The following is an 11,140-nucleotide window of genomic DNA, read 5'->3' on the forward strand; positions in this document are numbered from 1 at the left end:
CTGTGGTCACTGAGAGAATAGAGCTGAATACAAAGGTTCAGATGGTTAAACTGTCCCCTGGTTAACATGAATGCTTTTTTTTTCCAAAGAGGGCAATGCATGGAAAAGAAGACAGAAAAATTCGTTTTCATCTAAATTTGCACCATGGGTATAATGAGATTACTCTACATAATATTTGAAAAAGTTGCATAGTTAAAAACAGTCCGATAATGTCTTATTTTCATAGGACTTAAAAATGGGAAATTGTTTCTTGAATTAATAAGCAAATGATGATTCCCTTTAACTCATATTTTCCTTCCTGTCAGCATTCATGGCTATGCTGTTGCAAGATGTAATCTTTTCCACTTATTTGGCCTTCTTAATTTTTCTTCTTTATGCTTGTTTAGGGATAAAAGCAAGATATGTTAAGTAAGGGCCTTTTGGTAATGGAACGAATGTACCTTCATTAAGGTCTGAAATCTTTTGCCTCAATTTCAGATGTTCACTTTTGTCAAAATATCTGTCTACTGTACCCGACAAATTGACCAAGTATTTATCTTTTTCAAAAACATGCTTAATACAAAAAATCTCTAATGAAGAGTATATGAGCATTTTTTCTATTTCACGATAAGGGAAGAACCTCTGCTGGTGCATTAACAAAAGGTCACTGGTCCCCTCCACAGCGCAACCCCTTCCAGCGGCCTGCAGGGGAGAGCTGTTGGCCGGAGGACAGCCCTCAGAAAGGCACCGAGGGCGCCCTTCTGCCTGGTGGTTGGAGATTACCAATACCGTTCTTCAGGTGACACACGTTAGAAACGGGGTGGCAGAAACATACCCTCACAGAACAGCTCTCTCCCTGGAACTGGAAAAGCAGAAGCCTTTTTCCTGTGCACTTCTGGCTATGTTGCAGTTGAATTATTGATCAATGAAACCATTCAAAACTGGGAAACAGTTTGGACTTCTCCTATATGGTAATCAAGACTACGTTCTAGCTCTTTCCAGTGTGTTTCAACACAACAGGTACACTGATTTATCGAGGGAGCCAAAAATGGTAAGCTATCGTACACATTCTCTCCAGGGAGACTCAGTGGTATATCACTTAGGCAATACGTGGCATACTAAAATATTTTATCAGCAACTGTTAAGGAATATTTAAATGGGATTAAAATATAGCCCTAGATAAGCTGATACTTAAAAAGAGAAAGGATAAAGAAAAATGTTTCCTCAACCGGCATACATTTTCGTAAAAGATATAGATATGCTAGCAGATAAAAGCTAAAGAGGAACATAATATAAAAAGGAGCAACAACGTCTTCCTCTGTCCTCAAAAGTAGGAGCCCTGAATTGTCACATATTCTTGACCTTAGAACCAGCACCATGCTTTTATGCCTTGCTGCAAATCCAGTCCACGGAAGCCTTAACGTGGGTAAATTTGGTTTACAGTTACATGACGTCAATCACTACATAAAAGACAGGATCTAATTTTTGTCCTAAAGAAATATAAATAGTTTTCCAAAAATTTGTGTGTTTAAGAACTTACCATTCATTGGCACTAAGATCAAAGTGGGTTTAATTTTAGGTGGCATACCCTCTAATAATAAAGTTTCATAAGAAAATGTTACTATAACTCCATACATATTGTATCTATGTGGTTCTGGGGTTTTTTTTTAACTATTTTTTTTTTAGCTACAAATGAAAGGGTAGTCATCACTTGTGATTGGGGGTCACAGACTTAATAGTTGGTTCTGAAAATGAATGGAAGTCATGTTAACTTAAGTGTAGGGTTAATACATGAGGTGAGTGGCAGGCACCTTGGTCAGCTACCCTATGCTTCCTTATCGTGACTAAAGGGAAATGCAGACATAGGGCTGCCAGAGGCTCAAGAATTTTACAGAGGCCGGAAACTTGAATTTTTAGGATTTATCTTCCTGTTTTAAGTATTGATTAAAGAAAAAAATAAACAAACAACTGTGCCTGTTTGTCAAAACACCCATAGACCAAATATCAGCTACTTCTATATCAGATGTGGAAATTTTTGCCATGTTAGTGTTAGGGAAATCGAGAAATATTTATACTCTCTTCAAGTAAAATAATACATGTATCCATTTTTTTCTTAGTCTATAAAATTAAGCATTCACTTGCAAATTTTTATTAAGCATCTGTCTGTGCCAGGAACCTGTCTCTCTGGGCTGCAGATAAAGGAATGAATGAGATAAGCAAACCCCATCCTGTCCAGTTGTTTTAATCTAGTGAGGTGGGACAATAAAAGTAATAAAGGCAAAATAATAAGTAAGATATTTCCAAATAATTGTAAATGTAAGGAAAGATAAAATTAGACAATGCAATTCAGTGTAGGGGTGGTCTAGTTTGGGTGACCAGGAAGGACCTTTTTCAGACATGGTATCTTGAGGAGCTGGCCCGTGCGCAGTGCTGATGCACACAAGGAGTGCCGTGCCACGCAGGGGTCTCCCCCGCATAGGGGAGCCCCACACTCAAGGAATGTGCCCCGTAAGGAGAACCGCCCAGCATGAAAGAAAGTGCAGCCCGCCCAGGAGTGGTGCTGCACACATGGAGAGCTGATGCATCAAGATGATGCAACAAAAAAGAAACACAGATTCCCGGTGCCACTGATAAGGATAGAAGTGGTCACAGAGGAACACACAGCGAATGGACACAGAGAGCGGACAACTGGGGAGGGGGTGGTTTGGGGGAGGAAGGGGAGAAAACTAAATAAAAAATAAATCTTAAAATAAAACATTAAAAAAAGAGAGAGCATGGTGAGTGAAGAGGAGAGCATAAGGAATACATTTTGGGAGGAAGGTCAGGTCCATATCTTGCAGAGTCCTGTTAAACCAGTGCTTTTCAAGCTTAAATGCACAAATGCACCACTTGGTGATCTTGTTAAATCACAAATTTTAATTCATTATGCCTGAGATTCCACTTATACTCTTCTTTGTGAAACCCATGTTGCTTGTCCTACTAACTTTGGATTGTAAAACTTTAACCTATGGGGAGGAGTTTGGATTGAATTCTAGTCATAGTGGAAAACCATGGAGAGTAAAGCTGAGGGTGAAATGAATTTATAGAAGGTGAAAACCAGAGTGGCAGTTTGATATTGTTTATGAATTCCAAAAATAGATGTTGGATTTTGTGAACTGGTCTCTTCCTCTGGGCATATCAGATTGTATTAAATTCAGAGGTTTCACTTTTGCTTGATTAAATTACGATTAAGGCTTTGATTGGGCCATGTCAGAAGGACTTGGAGTCCCCACCCCCTTGGTGGGTTGGGGTTCACAGAGGAAACTATAGGGCAGAGGAGTTAGTGGAGTTTTAATGCCGGAGCTCTGGGAAGTAAGTACACAGAGAAGTAGAGAGATGAGGAAAGAGAGAAGGACCCATTAGACACCACAGAGAGACAAGCCGTTCACCTGATAGTCTACAGCTGGCCTTATGGAGAGAGAGCAGCTGAGCCCAGAAAGAAAGGAGTCCCAGGAATGAGACAAGACTTATCCCAGCCCACAGTTGATATCGAAGAAGCTGGGACCAAGGAGACTTAAGAGGAAGAGGAAGCCTGAGCCCCAGCAGACGTCGGCAGCCATCTTGCTCCAACACGTGGCTACAGACTTTGGTGAGGGAAGTACCTTATGCTTTATGGCCTGGTATCTATAAACTCCTACCCCAAACAAATATCCTTTATAAAAGTCAACAGATTTCTGGTTTTAGCATCAGCACCCCTTTAGCTGACTACTACGAGTGAGACCAGTTGTGTGCTTTCAGCAGTTCAAGAGAGAGGTTATGGCGTCTTGGTGTCCGAGGGGAAAGACAATATGACATATTTCGAAGAAAGAGAAATGGGCCTTCTGATAAACTGGACTATAAAATAAAGAAATTTTATATGTAAGGCTTTTAGCCTAGCGTAAAAGGATGGTGGGACCAGGGTCCATGATGGAGAAAACTTGGGGTGGAGCATATTTTGTAGGTGGGCTGTGTTTGGGAGAGAAACAATAGTTCTGTATGGCTGTGTGAAATTTTAAATACCTTATGGATATTAAATGGAAATATCTAGAAGGCAGTTGGGAGGGAATTTATCTGGGACACCTAGAAAATAAACTATTTCAAGAAGAGAGGAGTGAATTAATGCTGTCAAAGGCTAATTAACATGAAACTTGAGAACTGACCATTGATTTGGTGAGACCATTTTTTATTCAAACAAATCAGACATAACTTTTAAAAAGTGGCAACTATTTATTCTTAAACAGAAATTGCAGATGTTTGGCAAAATAAAAACTAAATTAGAAAATTTCATCTGGGTAACTATGAAAACCTTAAATTATTGGGTCATGACAATAATTCACACTTTTTCTTATTCATCAAGCTTATTCACAGTTTATAAAAAGACTGATGCTTTCCTATTTTTGTATTGTTACATGATTTCTCAACCTAGAATGAACTAATCAAAAGGATTTATTTTTTTACACCTGGAAACAGCTACCTTATTAGGTGAATTTTCAGTTCTGTATTCATGGATAAATGGGGCACCAAAGCAGGTACCCCCAATTTTACGGGTTCAAAAAAACAACAACAACAAAAACCAAGCTCGCCACAGAGTTTATCCATAACAGAATAACCTATGTATTTACTTAATGACCGTTGCTGAGATTGCTAGAGGATGGCTATATCATAATCGACTCTTACTCAACACTTATGTATTTAATCTAATACAAATAAGGAAACTGGAAAGAAATTACTATTGTTCATAATATTTCCCATGGCTTAAATGATCACATCCATATGTATTGCCTGAACCATTGTATCCAGCTGGTCCCGTCTCCCAGCTTTCAAACGATCTCAGAATGGCCTGTTGGTAGGACTGGCTTAAGAAAGTTCATAGTCGCCTTTCCATCTATGTAATTAAAAAGAAAAGCAACATTAAAATATGCAGTAACAACAAAGTTCTATTTTTTTTCCCCGATTTTCAATATTTTTAAAAGAGAATAAATATTATATTCTTTCAAAAAACATCTTGGTGTTAATGTTTAAAAATGTGTTTAAACAATGAGGTGTGCTGCATATTTCCATTCTGAGATTTGGCCATCACTTCAGCTGCAACATATTCCAACTATACTTATCAATTTTTCCTAACAATGCAGTGGTGCTTTTAGACCAGCGGTTTGTATGCTATTTTGGGTAGAGTGTTTGTTTGAAAAGCTAATGAAATACATAGAACTGTAAAGAAATAAACATAAATATGGATGCAAATATTCCACACAGCTTTATTTTATTTCATTCGACATTCATTTCCACTACCAAGCTACTTAATAAAATCCTGTGAAGCATCAGGTCACTTTCACTCTTGATTTTCCATCATGTTCATTTACTCATCAATCATAAAACGGAAATGACTCCCAACTGTGCAACTATGACAAAGTAAGCTTTAATTCTAATTCAAAGCAACTTTTAATGAAGAGGCTTATTGTTTGGTTTGTATAAGAAGTGATTGTGGCCTGTCTAGTAATGTGTAAATAATCTTTCAAAGCCAGTTGATTGGGGGTTTTGGCTTTGATAAAAAAAAAAAGTGAAAAAAATTTGTACTAACAGAGGAATGCAGTAGCAAATAGAATCCAAACTGCCATGGCTTACTTTGTCATATGAGGAGAAGGTTTGTCAAGGAGCACAAGAATTCCTATTCCATCATTTCCTTTATATCCGTGTCAAAGAAGACATTGTGGCAAGGGCTGAATCATTGAGACCATCTGTGTTAACAGCAAAAGGATTACAATTCTGTGTTTCAATTTGAAAGCCTTCTGAGCAGAAGTAACCTTCAGAAAAGTTCTGCAGATTTCTGCCTGCTGAGAAATTGAAAGGCTAGGTTACATTTTACACCAGTCTCCAGAAATGTTTCCTCCACATTGAAAAGTTTGCATTCTTCTCCACTTCCCATTTCTCCTTCTAGAGAGGCAGCCCAAGAAGGAAAAAAAAAAAGAGATTTTTTCAGCAGTGTCCAAAATAGTAACTTCAGAGACTTGAATCAAAAGTTTTGCTTCATTCTCATAGCTGAAAAGATCAGCCGAAACATCCCTGTCAGAACAAATGCCTTCCTGTCAGATGTTCTGAGAAGGGGCTTCTTTTTCTCAGAAAACAAACAGAACCTTGCCTGTTGTTGTCACGGGCTTCGAGACTTGTCCTTTTCTGGAGAGCAACCTTGTACAGTATTTTAGGATCAGGCTTTTGTGTTCTGGTAAATGAAATTTTGGGTAAGTTCCAGCCTCTTTAAGCGAGTCTTCTCTTCGTGAAAAAGAGCCCGGTTTTCTGCTGTGTTTGAGAAGGGCCAGACATAGGTTGGCTTTATATGTGTGTGTGTTTTAAGCACTGTTATCGAGGCATATCTGACATATAATAAACTTCATATATTTCAAGCATGCAATAAATTTTGACATGCATACACCCATAAAACCATTATCACAATCAAGGTAGTGAACATATCAATCACCCCCTGTTTCAGTTTGCTAACGCCTGTCAATGTAATATACCAGAAATGGGTTGACTTTTGTAATAGGAATTTATTAGAGTAAAACTTCTAGTTCTGAGGCTGTGAAAATGTCCAGATCAAGGCATCATCAAATTTGCTGTCTCATCTAATTGCAGCTTGAGGGCAATCAGGCACATGGTGGCATCATCTAAAGGTGCTTTCTCTCGGAGCTCAGCGGGGCATAATGGCAGGCCGCTCATCGCTCTTCTCTCCTCCAGGCCTGTCTTTTTCAGCTGTGAGCTGCTCTGTGGGCTTAGCCTCTTGGGGCCTTCCTTGCTTCAGCTTCAGCTGTTCCACTGACTCCAGCCTCCGTCTTCTCCATGTTGCTGCATGTAGCAATAATTCAGTTCTTTTTATTGCTGGGCAGCGTTCCATAGTACGTGTATATTTCAATATCTATATCTATTAATATATCTATATCTATTAACATATCTATATCATCCTATCTATCTATCTATCTATCTATCTATCTATCTATCTATCTATCTATCGTCTATCTATCTCCATTCATCAGTATCCATAACCGTTGTTTATCCACTCATTTACTGATGAACATTTGGGTTGTTTCCAGTTTGGGGTTATTACAAATAAAGCTGCTACGAGTATATATCTTCAAGTCTTTGTATGGACACATGCTTTCATTTTTCTGGGGTAAACACTTAGGAGTCGAATGACTGGGTCATAGGGTAAGTGTATTCTTCAATTTTCAATAAATTTCCAAACTGCTTTCCAAAGTGCATGTACCATTTTATATTCCCTTCAGCAACGTTTGAGAGTCCCAGTTGCTCCACAGTTTAATCAATACTTGGTAGAACCTATTAACTTTGTACATTCTAATTGGCGTGTAGTGGTTGCATTGTGGTTTTCCTGTTCGGCTTCAGGTTTTGATTGGCAGGAGCCTGGTTACACAAGCCACATTGAGGCTTTGGTATTCTAACATGGTATCAATTCAGATTAACCAAAGGCTGCATAAGAGCCCTTGTATTTGTTTCACTTTGATATTGCCCGGCATAGTCTGGCTTGAAGTATGCAAAGAAAGATGTCAATAATCATAAAGGTAGATTATTCATATAGAAGGTAAAATATTTTAGACATCATAGCATGATGATGACCTGATCAGCTACTTGTATCCATATCCTGACTTGGAGTACAACAGTCTTACAAAAGAAAAGTTATTTATTATTGTTGAGGCTATTTTGCTGTTTTCCCACACACAACTAATCTCTAAAGAATGAGGAGAGAAATAAAAGAAAAAATTTCCTTGAAAGTCCCGTTCAAAGACAGTCTCAAGTTTGTCTGCAGACTCTGTGCTCTAGACGTCCACGTTTTCATCTGCTGTTCTTCTCCCCATCTTCTTCATTGGCTTCTCCCGAAGGCGACGGAGTTGTTCATCTGGTTGGTCAGAGACCAAAGATACTTACTGGATCACATGATCACATTTTACTGGGGGGGGGGTCACTGTGCTAATGGGCAGTGCCCACCCTCCCCCCAGTGCAACTTAGCTTTCCTTTCTTACTCCTCTGTGGAAGCAAACTATTTGGAACAGTTTCTTAGGCATGTGGTTACTTGCTTAACAACAGTGGAGGAAAAGAGGGCTAAATAAATGGATTTGGGATATGAACCGAATTGTTCCCTTTCATTGTACTTAAAGGTTGGAATTATGTTTGATTACATACCTCTACTTTAGTCGTAACATTCCACCTGATCATTCCCTTTTACGTTCATGTCCCTCATCTGGGCCTTTTTTCATATCTTACCTTGACTATCGCAATTGTTTCAAAATTCAGTCATTTTCCATAAAGTCTATATCTTGTACACAACATGCAGTGTTCCCTAAATAACCCAGATATTAAGCAATTATATTAAGTAGAAAACATACGGGGTATAACAATTTTGCAAAGACTAGCCTTAAAGTAGTTTATAATCCAAAGTCACAGAAATGAAATAAAGTTATGAGTCAGCAGAGCTCACAGTAAGATAAAAATACTTGTATACATAAGGCCCTGAAATGAGGGAAATGCCCAAAGAATTATTTACTTAAAATTCTCCTATCAAATTTATTTAGTCCAGCCTCCTTTTTCAAAACAGATTACCACCAAAATCATTTAAGACAGATGGTTGCCTCTATTTTTAAAGTGTTCTAGAGTCGATAATTTCACAAGCTCCTTTGGTAGTCTGTTTCAGTGTTTAATCACTCTTACACTCAAGACGTTCTTCCTTATGTCTAATATATGATGTCTAAATAATGAAATACACTGAGTGAAATAAGGAGGATAATTTTAACTTTCATAGCTACTAGAACTAGAGACCTAATCAATTTTTTCAGTGAAACACATAGTTCAGTTATCCTCTATGTGGGGTAGACAACTCCACCCCTGGACTCTCACCCTCTTTGTAAGCCTAGAATTCTTACTTTCCGCAGGTTACCACCTACTGAATAGCCTTCAGACATTTGAAGATTAAACTAATCAAAACAGACTAAATTCACCTCCTAGAAATGCTAGTTCCTTGAAATTTGTAACTGTATGGTCAACTTTTTCTTTCAAATTTCTTTGCCCCCTCCTCCATTTCCAACACAAAATGGAGCAAACTGCTCAATCGAGCTATTAATTCATCAGTAGTGTTTTTAAAAGCAACACCATGGTCATAGTTTGGGTGATGGATCCAGGGATTTCATGCCCAAACTATGAGTGCTATAGCTTCCAGCCGGAATCCTCGCCCTTCCCAATCCCAGAAGCTGATGACCTCCCACAACACAGGACTCAGAGCAACACCGACAACATTATGAGAAAGAACCCCCTCCCCTTTTTTTCAGTGCCCTCCAGCATCACCTTTCCTCCAGCCAGGGACCTTGCCTGAATAGCTAAAATTAGTATTAAGTTTTTCTTCCTTAGTTTCTTTTAGGTGTCGGGTATCTTTTCAAAATGCTTTGGGAATAATGAAATGCTAGGAGGTGCAGCTTAAAGAGGATCCCTTTCCAGGGCAGGTGTTTGGTGTGAGGCAGGGGACTGCTTTCCAGGAGGCTGCAGTTAGCCTTCCACCACAGTGCATCCTCCCAAGACGGACCAAAGGCAAGGAGGCACGTCTCCGTAAAACATCTCATGCCTAAGCATGGAAGCCGTCCTGTCCTTCACTACTTCCATCCGGCAGTGGGCCCTCCCTCCCCACACAGCTGCATGCCCACTTTCTTCTTTTTTGTCTCCAGACTGCCAAGGGCTACTCTTTACCCCTGTCACTCAAAGTCACCCAAGGACCCCCAGAGTGAGTCCTTCCAACGTTCCTCTGAATATAAGGATCCCAGTACATAGACTAGAACAAAATCAGAGGTCTTGAGAAGTGCTCTTTAGAGTCACACCTTTCTCTTAGATCAGGAATCTTCTTGGAGGCTACTGATGTTATTGGAACAAGTGGGAACAAAGCTGGGTGCAAGAATGTAAGAAATCCTCAGCACTGAAGTTAGTAATGGAGGAGCAGTATAGCTTGTGGTTAGCTGCAGGGTCCCAGCGCCCCAAGGGGCTGAGTTTGACACCTTGTTCTTTCAAGGACGGATAGTCAGGCTTGGGCACATCACTCCACTGCTCCGCCCCAGTTTCTTCATTTGTAAAAAGGGGGTAGTGCCAACCTCACAGGATTGTTGGTAGGCTCAAATGTCGGGCACTAAGTAAGCACTACGTAAGTGTTAGCCACGCTCCGTAATTATGGGTAGGAAGGGGCAAGTCAAGGCTACATTTTCCAGACTTTTGACCCAGAAGAGAAGGGACGGGTGGCTGGCCCTCCAAGATAGGCACGGCTTCAGCAGGCACAGTGGTCAGGGAGAGGGGACTTCCACCATGGAGATGGGGGAGAAGTGGAAAATTGCAGACAAGATGCCCAGTGCTGAGAATGGTGCCGGGAAATGAATAAATGGTGGTTGGATTTTTTTAAACTGATAAGCATCTGTTTTCCCTCAGCTATAGGAATAAAGAGAGGGTGTAGGGGTATAGAAAGACATTAGAGAGAAAAAGAGAGAATCTGATGTTAATTAGGTTGGCCTAGAGATCTTTTTTTTTTTTAAGTAAAAAGACATAGTATACTGGCTGGGCAAGAAGGGAGGTTGAACAGTACTGGAAAAAGCAATATAGTGGGAGATAGCAGGGAAGGTAGTCTCCACTTATCTTAATAAATGTAGATAAGAATAAAGAAGAGCTCAGCTGTGGCCAGCCAATTAATGTGTTATTGACCAGTAACAGCTTAACATACCACTCTTTGTTAAGATGCTTAAGGAATTTCTTTTCAGGGAAAAGAATAGTTTGTTGTTCTTGCTGGTTTTTTTTTTCAGTAAAGAAACTCTGAGACTTGACCTTGGATTTGAATTAAGGCAGTCCCAGAGTGAGGGACCTTTTCTTGACTCAGATTAGCAGACTTGTCCAACATTTGCAGTTACTGTAGCTCTCTTGTTCTCCTTTGATCCCACATCTAGTTTAGTCCCAGCAACGATTAAGCGAAGTGTGTATTATTATTATTTCTATTCTACAGAGGAGGAAACAGTCACATTCAGAATCTGAGGGAATTCCAGCATTCCCTGAGGTCTCTAAACATATTCTTTTAAATGCTAGGGATGCTCTACTGTGTTTTATGATCCTTGGCTGTGTG

This window comes from Dasypus novemcinctus, chromosome 1 (assembly GCF_030445035.2).
Source record: "Dasypus novemcinctus isolate mDasNov1 chromosome 1, mDasNov1.1.hap2, whole genome shotgun sequence".
NCBI lineage: Eukaryota > Metazoa > Chordata > Mammalia > Cingulata > Dasypodidae > Dasypus > Dasypus novemcinctus.